We start from the raw sequence: 15682 nt of genomic DNA on the forward strand, positions 1-15682 counted from the left end.
GAGACTCCGTCTCAAAAAAAAAAAAAAAAAAGGAATGGAAAAAATAAGAATCTGTTTTTTGGTCTCAGGTCCAGACGTCCTTCTAATGTAGTTATTATTAAACAGCTGATATTTTAACCCTCCTTTATGCTCATCAAGGCATTTCATACTACTCCATTGCCTGTAATCCTGTCGGCGAAAGATGAAATAGGGCATTGATGCCAAGGCCTGCCAGCACTTTCCAAACTGGCTGATCCCCAGAACTTCCAGGTTACCTCGAGCTGAAGATGAACCTGGTGATCTTCACTGGCCAGTGTTGCTCTGATCACTGCTATAGTGAGAAAAGGGCAAGTGGCTTGTCCTGCTCACACGTTATCAAGTCCAATCAAACATAAGAGCGCAGGAAATTTGAGGACAGTATTTGTGGGTTCTTCCTGGGCCTGTACCATAGGAGGTCATTCCTATAGGAGTGCCCACCATAACATCAGAAACAACTCCATTCTAGAGTATCCAGTGACTTCCTGGCAAAGCGTTAGTCAGACCTTCAATACAGAAGACAATGCTATTTCAACTTTTGTTTCAAGAACCAACTTTTAAACTATCTACATTTATACAATTAGCATTTCAACTCTTGTTTTGGTCTTTGTAAATGCAGCTTGCTGTCTGAAATATTAGATGTAGCCCAGTGCTTTTGCTTGGATTGTTTCATTTATGTGAGCACTGATGCCTTCAGTGTCTGCACTTTGTGGTGAAAGTTGCGTGAACAGTAGGCAGTCGTTGTGCGATAGGTCCAATCACAGAGGCAGAGAGTGTGAACATGGCCACAGGCAGCCTCCAGTCACTCCAAGCTCACCCTACAGCCTCCAAGCCTGGAATATGTAAGTGAGGTGAAACAATGTCAAAGCCAGTGCCCTGTCAAATGGGGAGGGGAACCAAAGGGAAGCATCATCTCACATTTTCTACCATCTGACTGGTGACGAGCAAGTGATTCTGGGATCAAACTCTCATTGGCACCTTCCCACCCAGGCCCCCAGGTCTGTGAAATGGAAGGGAGAAGGGAGAAACAGCTTCCTTTCTATTCTCGATTACAACAGGCTGCCTGTTTCCTCCTGCAGAGATGCTTCTATTGAGTCCAGTATTCATGTTGAAGCTGAATTCTTCCCACCCACTTGACAACTCACTCAGGCAAGCAAAGTCACAGGGTGACCCTGGGTGGGAATACCAGCCTGCAGGGATCAACGGAATGAGACCACAGACACCCTCTGCTTCTCCAGGGAGTCGGGCTCGCAGACGCTGGCTCAGGCACTGAGAGGAGGCTTATTGCCTGGGAATTGGAGCATTTCCACGCTCCTACAAAACCACTTCTAAGAAGGAGTGTAAATGCTATCAGTATAGGCAGTGTTCCTCATTGAGCTCCTGTGCCATGCTGTTCTTTTAGTAATGGACAGGCGCAGACACAGGAGAAAATTAGACCTAATGGAATCTCCTGGATTAACAATCTGCCCACATAACCTCTGGACTCCTTGACTTGCCTCTGTCCACCCTCCTTCCCTGCTCCAGCCACCCTTGAAGTCTTCTGCCTCCTTGAGCACACTAGACTCTGCCTTTTCTCAGTCTTTGCTCATCCTTACTCCTGCTTATTGCACAGAGGCTCCCTCTTGCCTTCCAGGGCTCAGAAACACCCCCTTGACCACTCCTATTCAGGTCCTGCCATTCTCATCTATTGCAAACTCTCCCGGCTTTTCTTTGTAGTATTTGCCACAATTGCAATGACTTAGCTTCTGTTTTTTGGAAGAGCCGGGAGCTGATTTTTCTGCCCTAGGTCTCAGCAAACAGAGCTCCTGGTGTTGAACGGACTGTGTTATTTTCTGGAGGCTCTGGAGAAGAATCAGTTTATAAGCTGACTCAGGTTGTTGGTGGAATTCAGTTCTGCTAAAGGAAAACAATCGTGACACTGTTAAAGATGATAAAGCAGACATTATCTAAGGGGAGCCATGGAGATGGGTATAGGGACCACTGCAACAGGGTCTTGCAGTAAAAGAGAGCGATTGGAGCCAACTTCAACAAGGACTAGTTGGGAGTTATGGCCAAGGAGCAGGGTGGGCTCAGTAAATGGAAAATTACTAAGAGAAGCTGGATGCTTCTCTTATGCTTCCAGCCTAAGGGGGTCTTGGCTAAACTGACTTGGTAGGATTATTGCTGAAGGCAATGTTGTAAGATAGATAGGGAGGGTGGTCAGATACCAAGGGTTGGGGGTGTCCTTGAAGGATTCTTATTCAAATTGCATTCTACAAGGACAGAGAAAGAAGCTCAAGTTTGGACCTCTTCAACAAAGACTTACGAGATTGAGTAAAGTTTTGGTCAAAGGAGAGAGTCTTTGTCAGTTCCATGTTGCAGGAACCCTTCCCCTGTTAGCGGTCAGAGGAGATTGTTCTTGCCATCCAGGGGCAGCCCACATTCATGCTCATGGCACCTGTTACGTAAGAGCTAGCATGGGTCCATCAAAAACGTGTGCTGGAATCTCTCCAACGGCCACTTCTGCCACATTTCTCTTCTGCTTCCAGCCAGAGAAAGTTCTCTGCATTTTAGGACTCAAGTGTTAAGCTTAGGCGTGCTGGAAAATTTATGATAATCTTTCTATTTTAAAGGATGTAACCCCAATTACATCTGCAAAGATCTGTCTCATGGTACCTAGATGAATGTTTGACTAAATAACCAGGAGTGAGAATCTTGCAGGGAAATCTTTAGAATTCCCACCATACCCAGAATGCTGTCCTCCCTAAAGAATATATTAACACAACAACTCTAAATGACTATGCACCTAACCTGAAGTGCAAAAATACTTGAGGCAAAAACTGATGGTATGGGTAGGAGAAATCAACAAATAAATGATCATGGTTTGAGACGCCAACCATCTGTTAGAAATTGAGAGCTCTAGCAGGCTTAGGGAGACTGTTGGCCTGAACATAATAGACAGTTATAGACTACTTCAGACAACAATGGCAGAAAACATTCTTCTTCTTCTTCTTTTTTTTTTTTTTGAGACAGGGTCTCACTCTGTCACACAGGGAGGCTGGAGTGCAATGGTGCAATCTCGGCTCACTACAACCTCTGCCTTCCGGGTTCAAGTGATTCTCATGCCTCAGCCGCCTGAGTAGCTGGGACTACAGGCATGTGCCACCATGCCTGGCTACTTTTTTGTATTTTCAGTAGAGATGTGGGTTTCACCATATTGGTCAGGCTTGTCTCGAACTTCTGACCGCAGGTGATCCACTCGCTTTGACCTCCCAAAGTGTTGGGATTACAGGCATGAACCACCACACCCAACCCGAAAATATTCTTCTTAAGCTCACTGTAATATTTACCAAGATAGGGCATATTTGGGGTCCTAAAACGTATCTTGACAATTTAAAAAGTAGAAATCGTACAAAGTATGTTCTCAGGCAACAGTGGGGTTAAACCATAAATCGATGACAGAGAGATAGCTAGGAAGTTCTCTAATATTTTGAAATTTAAAAACATTCCTGTAATAGCATATGGGTCAAAATGAAGTCTCTTGGTAAATTAAAAATTATTTTGAACCAAGTTCAAATGACAGTAGAACTAAACCATAATTGTAGATATAGCAAAATTACTGCTAAGGAAGCAATTTATAGCATCAAATATACATGTTAGTAAAGAAAAAAGACATAAAATAAAATTGACAATATAAACCTCCACCATAGGAAAAGAGATAAGAAAGATTCAGTCTAAAGTAAGCAAAAGACATAAATAATGGAAATTAGAAAAAAAAATGATGGTGGGACTGTAAACTAGTTCAACCATTGTGGAAGACAGTGTGGCAATTCCTCAAGGATCTAGAACTAGAAATACTATTTGACCCAGCCATCCCATGACTGGATATATACTCAAAGGATTATAAATCATGCTGCTATAAAGACACATGCTTTATTGAGGCACTATTCACAATAGCAAAGACTTGGAACCAACCCAAATGTCCATCAATGGTAGACTGGATTAAGAAAATGTGACACATATACACCATGGAATACTATGCAGCCATAAAAAAGGATTAGCTCATGTCCTTTGTAGGGACATGGATGAAGATGGAAACCATCATTCTTAGCAAACTATCACAAGGACAAAAAATCAAACACTGCATGTTCTCACTCATAGGTGGGAATTGAACAATGAGAACACTTGAACACAGAAGGGGAACATCACACGCGGGGGCGTGTTGTGGGGGGGGGGGAGGGGGGAGGGATAGCATTTGGAGATATACATAATGTAAATGATGAGTTAATAGGTACAGCACACCAACATAGTGCATGTGTACATACGTAACAAACTTGCACATTGTACACATGTACCCTAGAACTTAAAGTGTAAAAAAGAAAGAATAAAGGAAATCAAATTTGCAGGAAAATAAAAAAAAANGATTAGCTCATGTCCTTTGTAGGGACATGGATGAAGATGGAAACCATCATTCTTAGCAAACTATCACAAGGACAAAAAATCAAACACTGCATGTTCTCACTCATAGGTGGGAATTGAACAATGAGAACACTTGAACACAGAAGGGGAACATCACACGCTGGGGCCTGTTGTGGGGTGGGGGGAGGGGGGAGGGATAGCATTTGGAGATATACATAATGTAAATGATGAGTTAATAGGTACAGCACACCAACATAGTGCATGTGTACATACGTAACAAACTTGCACATTGTACACATGTACCCTAGAACTTAAAGTGTAAAAAAGAAAGAATAAAGGAAATCAAATTTGCAGGAAAATAAAAAAAAAAGAAAAACTAAATAAAAATGAACAAGGAAACAACAGAGAAAATCGATGAGACCAAATTTGCTTCTTTAAAAATGTCAATAAATTCATAAACTATAGACAGACTAACAAAGAAGTAAAGAGAGAAGACACAACAAATTGCCAGTATCAGTAGTGAAAGAGACATTATCACTACTGGGGTTACAGACATTAAGAAGGCAATTAAAGCTAACTATGACGAATTCAATGCCCACAAATTTGATAACCAAGATTAAACAGACCAATGACTTGAAGGACAAAAATATCAAACCTTACACAAAGAGAAGCAGATGTTAGGTTGCACCTAAAGAAAGCACCCAAATGTTTTATAGGCAAATTCTACCAAAATTTTAGGGAAAAACTAGAACTACTTTTCCACAATTTCTTCTAGAAAATGGAAGCCGATGGAATACTTTCCAACATCATTCTCTGAGGCCAAGATAATCCTAACAAACCAAATAAGTGTTACAGGAAAGAAGAACTACAGACAATATCTTTCCTGAACATAGGCATTAAAATTCTCAACAAAGACTAGCAAATCAAATCCAACATTGTATTAAAAAATCATACAACACAGTGGGATTTGTTCTAGTTACGCAAGGCTAATTTAACATTAAAATACTAATCAATTTAATCAACCACAGAAACAAACAAAAAAAGTGTTCTAACCATATTAGTTGTAAAGAAAAATCACTGGACAAAAGACAACACTCATTTGTGATAAATACTCTCCATAAAGCAGGAATAAAGTGGAATTTGCCTAAGGTGATAAAGAATTTCTGGCCGGGCGCGGTGGCTCAAGCCTGTAATCCCAGCACTTTGGGAGGCCGAGATGGGCGGATCACGAGGTCAGGAGATCGAGTCCATTCTGGCTAACACGGTGAAACCCCGTCTCTACTAAAAAATACAAAAAACTAGCCGGGCGAGGTGGCTGGCGCCTGTAGTCCCAGCTACTCCGGAGGCTGAGGCAGGAGAATCGCGTGAACCCAGGAGGCGGAGCTTGCAGTGAGCTGAGATCCGGCCACTGCACTCCAGCCTGGGCGACAGAGCGAGACCCCGTCTCAAAAAAAAAACAAACAAACAAAAAAAAGAATTTCTACAGACAACCTATAGCTAACATCATATTTTGTGAGAAACTGGATGCTGTCTCCATAAGATTGTAAATAAGGCACAGATGCAATCTCTCATTCCTCCTCTACAGCTCACTGGAAGTCCTGGCTAATGCATTAAAACAAGAAAAGAAAATCAGGCATAGAAATTGGAAAGAAAAAAGTAAATTTGCCATTATTTTCAGATTATGTGATTTTTTTTCTGCATGGAAAATCTCAAATAATTGGTGAAGAAAACCTTTTGGAACTAATAAGTGAACAAATAGCAAGATTTCAGGATAAACAGCTAATATATAAAACTCAATTGTTCATTTCCAAAAAACAATTGGAATTTAAATTTTTTAGAAATAGTAGCATTTTCCATAACACCAAAAAATTTAAAAAACTATACATTTTACAAAGCATATATAGGATCTTTAGGTGAAATACAAAATCTCTGATGAGAGAAATCAAAGATGTCAAGAAATGGGAAGATATTCTATGTTCATAAGTTGGAGACTTAATATTATCAAATTTTTAATTCTTCTCAACTTATTCCACAGTTTCAGCATAATTCCAGCCAAAATTCCGGGAAGGCAATTTGTAGACAATGACAAATAGATTCTCAATTTGCATGGAAAGGCAAAAGACCTAGAATAGTTAACACAATACCAAAAAAGAAGAAGAAAGTTGGAAGGCTCGCATGACCTGATTTCAACTCTGACTATAAAATTAGTCAATGAGATAGTGTAGCAATGGTGAAAATAGACACATAGATCAAGGGAACAGAATAAAGAAGCAAGAAATAGGCTTATATAAATATGGTAAACTGATTTATGTAAAGAAACACAATTAATATCATGAAAAAGAGTAGTCTTTTCAACAAAAGGCACTGGGATAGTTGGAGATATATATTTTTTAAAAATGAGCCTAGACAAAGATCTCTCATTTTTTCCCAGAATTAACTAAAATGCATTTTTGCCCTAAATGTATATCAAAATTCTAACACTTGTAGACAGAAACATAGAAGAAATTTTACATTATTTTTGGTTTGGTGATGGGCTTTCAGATAAAATGCTAAAAGCATAATCCATGAAAGATAAACATTAAAGTGGAAAACATTCAAAGGAAAAATGTGTACTCTGTGAAAGACAGTGATAAGATAATGAAAATTAAAGCCACAGAGTGGAAAAAATATTCATAAATCACAGAATTTTTGAGACTCAATGATAAGACAAATAATCCAACTAAAAATGTGCAAATGACCTAAACAGACACCTCATCAAAAACATACGCACATGGCAAATAAGCAAAGGAAAAGATGTTCAACATCATTTGTCATTAGGGAATTAGATACTATTCACAACTATTAGAATGGTCAAAACAAAACAAAACTGTCAATACTAATTGCTGGTGAGGATGCACAGAAGAGAATTCTCCCTTCCTATTATGGGGAATGGTAATGACACAACCACTTTGGAAAACAGTATAGCAATTTCTTACAAAGCTAAATATAGTCTTAACATGCAAACTAGCAATCTTACTCTTAGGTATTGATCCAGCTGACTTTAAAATTTATGCACACAAAAACGTACACATGAATGCAGTAGCTTTATTCAAAATCACTAAAAACTAGAAGCAGCAAAGCTGTCCTTCCATAGATAAATGGATAACAAACTAGTACATCCATATGATGGAATATTATTCATCAATAAAAGAAAGAGAAGACAAAGATGAGTCTTGCCAACTGAACAAGAAACACACTGTACGAATCTAGTTACATGACATTCTAGAAAAAGCCAAATTAGAGAAAGTGAAGAGATCGGTGGTTGCCAGGTGCTTGAAGGAATAAGAGAAAAGTTGAATAAATTATGTACAGGGTATATTTTAGGGTGTGGAACTATTGTGTATGATGCAATAATGGTGGATAAAAGATACTACTCCTTTGTCAAAACCCACAGAAATTTACAGCACAAACAATGAAGCTCAATGCTTGCAAATTATTTTTAAAAACTTTAGGCAGTCAAAAAAAAAAAAAAAAAAAATCCTTGGATGGACTGCATGATGTGTTAAAGCAATTTAACTGTATTATGAATGTATGAGACAATCTCCCTGAAACAGATAAGGAAAAAATTTCCATCCTAAGCATCTTTGGATATTAGAGTTTGTAAGAAAAAGGCACAATAAATTGGACATAGCTCCACACTGCACAGTTGATAAAATTATTTTACAGGAGGCCACAGGTTAACAAACCTGTTATTGCCATACACAAATACTGGAATTGAAAAATTAGGTAAGTGGATGGCAGGGGTTGGCAGTTAGGTTTCTCATGATTGGAGTGGAAAATTGCAGATGAGCAAGGGGAGGATATGGGAATTATTCATGAGATAATGGGGTAGAGTTGAAGATACCAGTACAAACATTCAGTATAAATAGAAGCAGATGGCTATGTCTAAAAATACCTACAAATACTTGATGTTTCATGTGGGGGTTAAAATACACTATAGTTTTTACTATGTCAACTGAGAGGGCCAAGAAGCAACGATACCCCAAATCTTCGTTTCTAAGTTAAGTCTCTATAAAGGAAACTTTGGAGAAAGGGCTAATTCTATGACTGGAACTAGAGATATGCAAGATGTGCTTAGAGTATCCTATAGAGTCAGAAAAAAAAAAAAAGAATTTCTCAAAAACAAGCAAACAAATGAGCAAACAAACAAAAAACACAATGATAGGATATGTCAGAGAGGTATAGAAGCCAACCAAAAGAACTCCCTGTGCACTAACCTGGAAGAAGATAAGCAACAAACATAGTACTATCAGATTCTAATCCAGAGTATAAAGTAAGCATCAGTGAGTCCATACCAATGACTGATGAATAAGTAAATGGGGCAGAGTGGAGAAGTCTTCCATGCAGAGGAATTCCAAATAATCTATGTAAATGCTCCACCTCTAAGGTATGACACCTCACTCTGTAAGTGTGGGCTTTATGTAGTGACTTCCTTCTAGAGAGTGCAGTAAGAAAAAAGGGGGAAAAGAGTAACTTCACAGTGGAGAAACCTAAGAAACATTTCCTCAGCCAGAAGATCAAGGTCAACACCAGCAGTGACAGGTCACATGGGTAGTATGGCCCCTGCATGAGATATGATAAAAATAGAACTTTATCTCCATGGCCTTTCTTCCGAAGTTCCATAACCTCGATCTAATTGTGAAAAAAAAAAATCAAATACATTTCACTTGTAAAGGAAATTCAACCAAATACCAGACTAAAACTTCTCAAAACTCATCAGGTTATTGAAAACAAGATATGCCTGAGAAACTGCCACAGCCAAGAGGCAACTAAAGAGACAAGACTATTAGATGTAATGTATTCAAGACACAAAACTGGAATATAAAAAGGAAATTAAGCAAACAACAAAGGCATTCTTGATAAGGTATGCACTGTACTTAATAATGATGTATCAGTAGTGGTTCATTAATTTTAATGTAAGATGTTAATAATAGAGAACACTGGTTTGGGAACTCTGTGTACAACCATCACAATTTTTCTGTAAATCTGAAACATGCCTTATTTTTGAATGAAGAGGAAGTCACTGAAGGATGGATGCTTACCCTAAAAAAATAGAGGTAACATGGAAGAGATAAGCAAGACAAAAGCAATTCTACTTTAAATATTTAATCCCCTGAGTAGAAAAAGATTCATGGGGCTGGGCACGGTGGCTCACGCCGGTAATGCCAGCACTTTCGGAGGCTGAGGTGGGGGATCACCTGAGGTCAGGAGTTCGAGACCAGCCTGGTCAACACGGAAAAACCCTGTCTCTACTAAAATGCAAAATTAGCCGGGCGTGGTAGTGGGCGCCTGTAATCCCAGCTACTTGGGAGGCTGAGGCAGGAGAATCGCTTGAACCCAGGAGGCGAAGGTTGCAGTGAGCAGAGATCACACAATTGCACTCCAGCCTGGGCAACAGAGCAAGACTCAGTGTCAAAAACAAACAAACAAACAAAAGAAAAAACTTTATCACTTTGTGTTCACTGGGCTAGAACAGTCATTAATGTATCTCTAATTTTTCTTTGTCTTAAGGGTTCCTACATAATCCGATTATCACTATCATGAGGGCCATCATGAGGGTCACCTTTGCTATGAGGGTGTTGATGATGGCCCTCCTATAATGCTGATGTGGGTCAGGCACTAGTCTCAAGGATTTATCCAATTAATTCCAGGTATCCCTTCAAACACCCTAAGAGGTATATTCCATGATGAAATTGAGACACAGAAAGACTAAGTTACTTTCCATAGATTACAGTCAGGTAGTGACGGAACCAGGCTTCAACTGTCCAGTTCTAGAAGGCAAGCATATATCCACCATGCAATTCTGCTTTTGATGGGCAGCCTGACCCCAAAAGAACAATATTCTGACCTTTAGGGAAGCAATGGATCTGCCAGTTGTTGAGTATATTATGGGACTGTCTGGGAAAGCTGTATTTCATTTTTGTGCTGTAGCAATGAACAAACAATAATTTTTTGAACTGGATCAATTACTAGAACACAAGAGGGCTTTTGTTACACATGGACCACTTCTAAACGTCATCTCATCTACTTAGCACTAAAGCATCGGGCATGGAAATGGTAGAGAATCGTGCTGGGCCTGCTCCTTACAATGACTCTGTCACCCGAAAAACATATGTTTGGCAGCTGAGGGAATACATTAGTTCAAAGGAAATAGTAAAAGGCAAAGGAAAAAAAGGCAAACGTGTGTTCTCCAATTATTTACTTGTAACACATGTTAAATGATTGTAATATGTTTGTTTGCATGTTTCGTTACTAGGAACTTTTACCTTATCTCCAAAGAAGAGAAGACAGCCAAGTCACAACATGTCTTGACTCTTTCTAAGTAAGTCATTTATGAGCAGTGGGTGTAATGCTGACTCTGACTCTATTAGCAGCAAATCCTGGCTACTTAATACTGAGAAATAGCTTCCAGACACTTAATAACTAGCAGACTGGTTCTACTTAAAATGACTTTGTGAGCAGTACTTGTTAACTCTGCTTGTCAGGGTTCTTCAGAATGGGCAGGCCATCGTCCTAGACCAGCAATTAGTCACTCTAGAGAAGGTTTGTCTCATCACTTTAATCCCAAAAAGATATTCGCCAATTTTGAATGAACCAATGTTCTACACTGACCCAAGAAACTGCTGAAAAACGATTTTATGCTATTATGAGAGTTAGGACAGTACAAAAGACAGAATTTGAATTTTGAAGCAAGGATGTAAAATGTGACTCTGACACTTGCTAATTGAGTGACTAATTATTTCTTTTCCATGCATTTCAGTTGTCTTATCAAAAAATTTGAGAAGATAACCCATACTCTTCAGGATGATGTGAGAGTTGAAGTAAACATGTGTTGGAATATTCAGCCATTATAACAACGTACTCAGTAGAGCAGAATCCAGTTGTATTTATTCATTTACTGCCTTTTGCACCATACCTCCATGACAATGAGATGGAATTAGATCTAGTTGAATCTCAATAGTAGGATTTCACAGTAGTCCTTAGAACCAGCATTTGAGGAAGTAAGGCTTGTTGCCATGTGACAGAGAAACCTAACCAATTCATTAGCCATCTGGAAACTGTTTTCTCTTATTCTAAGTAGATGCACAACCCCCTTCCTTTGGTTGAAATGTGAAAGAAAGTAAGCAGTTAGATTGGAGTGGCTACCTGAAGTAGGAATGAGACTTGTTGGAAGAGTCACAAAAAGTTGGCAAGATAATCAAAAGCCAGAACAAACAATGTCCTAAGTGAAATGAGAGATCATCTGGATATATACAGAATCATGAGCACTGCTGATATCTACTGAACTCTTGGTAGCTTGTTCCTTGTTTGACTTCTTACATGTAATCCTTACAACTACTCTATGGTAGGCAACCACAACTTTTATTTTTCAGATGAGGAAAATGGAGCACGCAAGATGCAACCGCGTGTCCAAGTTCGTATCTCCAGTGAGGACCACAGCTCAGTTCTGCCCAGAGAAGTTTAGGAGCATCTGGGTCCTAAACCACGATGCTCCCCTGCCCCTCACATCTGGTTAGACTCTGAGCATCCTGAGGACAATGCATACGGCTGATTCAGATTTGCTTTGCTGTAGCTCAGCAGCCCAGACTGCCAAATCATAAATATTTCTTAGATGAATGCTGTCTAGGTTGTAACTGTTTGACCCAGGAAATGTCATGATGAAATGGGTGCTTGGGGAGCATTAGTCTGATAGAATGCAGGTTGGTTGGACCAGAAGCATGAGAGCTGAGATGAGAACTAGAAAGATGTCTTAGGAAACTATTACAGTGCACTGATGTGAGGATAGCTGAGGCAGCCTGAGAGCTTAACTCTCATTTTCCATTGCATATAACACAACTTGACGAAGTCATAGAAACAACTGTATTGCACCAGTTTTCATAATCATTGTCCACTTTCCATACCTTACCTTTTTCTCTGTGGCGATGGAGACTTCTGCCTCACCAGCAAGGTTCCTCAGTGGTAGAAGTTTATTCCAGGAGCCATCCAAATTGTCACAGAAAGATGCCTTTAGTGACCAAAGAAGACCACATCCATATTAAATATCCTACAACTTCAAGGTACATCTTCATAAGTTACCAAGTTTAGGTTCATTCTTACATAATTAAGAGTTTCACTGTGGCTCTCCAAATACGATTAGTAGCGTTGTTTTCCAGAATCAACAAAAGGATGTGACTATGGTGGTTCTTTCTACTTGAGGCCTTAAAAAAAATGCATGTCCATTCATTTGTTCAGCTTCTATTTCTCATGTACCTACTACATACCTGGCATTCTTCTTGATTCTAGAAGCAAAACGAGGTCCTTGCTCTTTAGAAACTTACATGGTAGAGGGATAAATAAACAGTCAAGGAATAATCTATCCATATCGCTCCTTGTTATAAGTCTTCCAATTGTTTGTCATTTTACGTAGGAAGAAATCTAAATTCATCAGCATGGCATAGAAGGTCCACCAAGATCTCACGCCTGCCTCCCTTTGCAGTCCCCTAGTCTATCTCCTCCTCTGGAATTCAATTCTCAAGTCATGCTGAAAGACACATGTTTCCCCAAATGTTTCATATCTCTTCTGAAATGTTCTGTGTTTTTGTCACTCCCAGGACGTGGAGCAGATTCCTCCCCCTTCATTGTTCACCAGCTGCTCATCTTCTGACACGCAGCCTAAATGGCCAACTCTTCTCTGGGAAGACTCTGTAAAGGCCCCAGCACCCATTCCATGTGACTGCTTCCCCTTTCTCTGCCATAACAGTGTGACAGTGTCTTATAATCACCTCATTTGAGAATGAGGATTTTATTGTTTATTTCTGTGAACTCCCAATGACTTGAACATAATGGTATCTCCTCAATATATTTCTACTGAAGGAAAGAAGGAGGGGAAGGATGAAGAAAGGGAGGAAAGAATGGGGGGAGAGATAGAGAAAGGGAGTAGGTCAGGTCTTTGTCATTAGTTTATACTATGATTAAATCCTCCTCTTCCCTGTGGGGCAGTTCTGTCCTTATTCCAGGGACAACCAAACAGGAGGTAATGAGCACCTGACCTCAGTTTATGGTGGTAGTAGCAGAGAGAGACAATATGGAAGAAATCAGAATGGGATAATCAACAATAGTTGGTGACAGGTTCAACAATTAAATAAAAGGAAACAGTAGTTTCCTTGTCTTGTGACTAGAAAAGACAGAGACAAAAGAGTAGAAGCCATATCTTTTCATGTCTATTAGTGAGAGCTGGGTGCTTGGATTTTCTCATTTAAATCAAAGTATTCAGGAAAACATAAAACATGCATTATTTTAGAGCCACACATGAAAGCGTTAACATACATACATAAGAATAATCACTGTGTTAAATTAAATTACAAATGTATAGACCATCCAAAAGCTTCCCTGCCAAGATTCAACTGAGAGTGTATTTAATAGAAATCACATCTGGTCTGATGCGGTAAACTCCTTGCCTGTGATTCACTCCTCTTGACGAACAACTCTTGAAGCCTATCTTCAGATTCAGGGATAACCTCCAGCTCAAAGCCTGAATTTTCTTTGGAAGTATGTTCAAGGTTTGGAGCAATCCATCATGTTGTTATCAGATTAGAAATGAAACAAAAGGAAACAAATATGCAAGAAAAATAGTCAGGATCTGTTCTGTGAGAGTCAAGTCAGGGTTCATGAAGCCACTGTGATCACACTCTAGGGCAAGCTTGTCCAACATGCAGTCCACGGGCCATACGTGGTCCCAAATGACTTTGAATGCTGCTCAACACAAATTTCTAAACCTTCTTTAAACATTATGAGATTGGGGGGGATTTTTTTTCAATTCGTCGGCCATCACTAGTGTTAATGTATTTTATATGTGGCCCGAGACGATTATTCTTCCAATGTGGCCCGGGAAAGCCAAAAGATTGGACACCCCTACCTAGAGATGTAAGATAAGAGACCTGGGAAATATGAAAGCATTGGTGGGTGGCAGACTTGCTGGAGACTTACTTGAGGAAAAGCTGGTGCCTGATCAAGAAGCTGCAATTCACAAAGAAACTGGAGCATGCGTTTGTTTTCATGGAACTGGACACAATGGGAATGACTGCTTAAGTAACTGAGACATTTCACAAATGGGACAGTTTCACCCTGAGGGAAATCTTTTAGATTATGTATTGCCAATACTAAGGGATTCCAAATAGAATAATTCTAGGATCTCAGAGGGTTCCAATTTTGTTTGAGGATTGCTGTTAAAATTACAGTCCCAGAACACTCCTGAGGACTTCCTAGGTTAAGAAAATGGACGTCTATTCCAAGAGTCTCCTCTTTATCGGTGGATGATTCTCACTAACTTCTGCCACTCTGTAATATCCCCAACCCATTATTAAGTTGGCATATATTTCCTCATCTTATATTGATTTGCAACTGGGCCTATAACCCTCAAAACACTTGGGAGTCTCCGAGCCCCCCTCCCCCTTCTCTTACTGTTTTGTCTGGCTTTGTTCCGTTTGCTTCCTCTATTTGTAATAACTTGTATTATTAGAGCACTTTTGAGTTTACAATGCTTTCAAATACATTATCTCATCTGGCCTAAGGATTTGGCACTGTTGCTAGGCACAAGCAACCATCTGGGATCTCTGATTTACAAGTCTATCATTAACTCATCAACAAACAGCACCGAACAGCTACTGTAGGTCAACCACTACATTGGGTTTGGTGTGACCTGTGGGAAGTTGGAGAAAAAAAAAAAAACAAACAAAAATGGTATTATGATAATATTAGCTTCAACAAATTTTAAATTAAAGAAGTAAAACAGCTATGAAAACTCAAGTTTCAAAAAATACTAGTGTTGTCTGAAATTTCACCCCGACTGTCTTCTGTCATTTCTCTACACAGAAAATACATAATTTTCTCATAATACCTGCTCATTTAGTGGTAGTCAAATGCAAATCAGGCTGGGGACATGGGCTTATGCCTGTAATTCTAGTACTTTGGGAGGTCAAGGTGGGTGGATCACTTGAGGTCAGGAGTTTAAGACCAGCCTTGCCAACATGATGAAACCCCATCTCTACTAAAAATACAAAAAAAAAAAAACCGGGCATGGTGGCATGCAACTCTAGTCCCAGCTACTCGGGAAGCTGAGGCAGGAGAATCTCTTGAACCCAGGAAGTAGAGGCTGCAGTGAGCTGAGGTTGCACCACTGCACTCCAGCCTGGCAGACAGAGCAAGACTCTGTCATAAAATAAAATAAAATAAAATAAAATAAAATAAAATA

General features: G+C 39.5%; 1 long non-coding RNA gene across 2 annotated transcripts in view; it reads right to left on the reverse strand.

Annotated features, from left to right (window-relative positions):
• The window catches only part of LOC108522367 (uncharacterized), a 24688-nt gene extending 12237 nt beyond the window's left edge, over nt 1–12451 (reverse strand). For both annotated transcript variants that reach the window (XR_001883436.1, XR_001883435.1), the window contains exon 1: nt 12359–12451. This is a non-coding gene — a long non-coding RNA (uncharacterized LOC108522367). The remainder of the gene's footprint in view (nt 1–12358) is intronic.
• Nucleotides 12452–15682: the final 3231 nt, after the last annotated feature.

The sequence above is a fragment of the Rhinopithecus bieti genome, unplaced genomic scaffold (genome assembly GCF_001698545.2).
Source record: "Rhinopithecus bieti isolate Rb0 unplaced genomic scaffold, ASM169854v2 scaffold_64799, whole genome shotgun sequence".
NCBI classification, from domain to species: domain Eukaryota; kingdom Metazoa; phylum Chordata; class Mammalia; order Primates; family Cercopithecidae; genus Rhinopithecus; species Rhinopithecus bieti.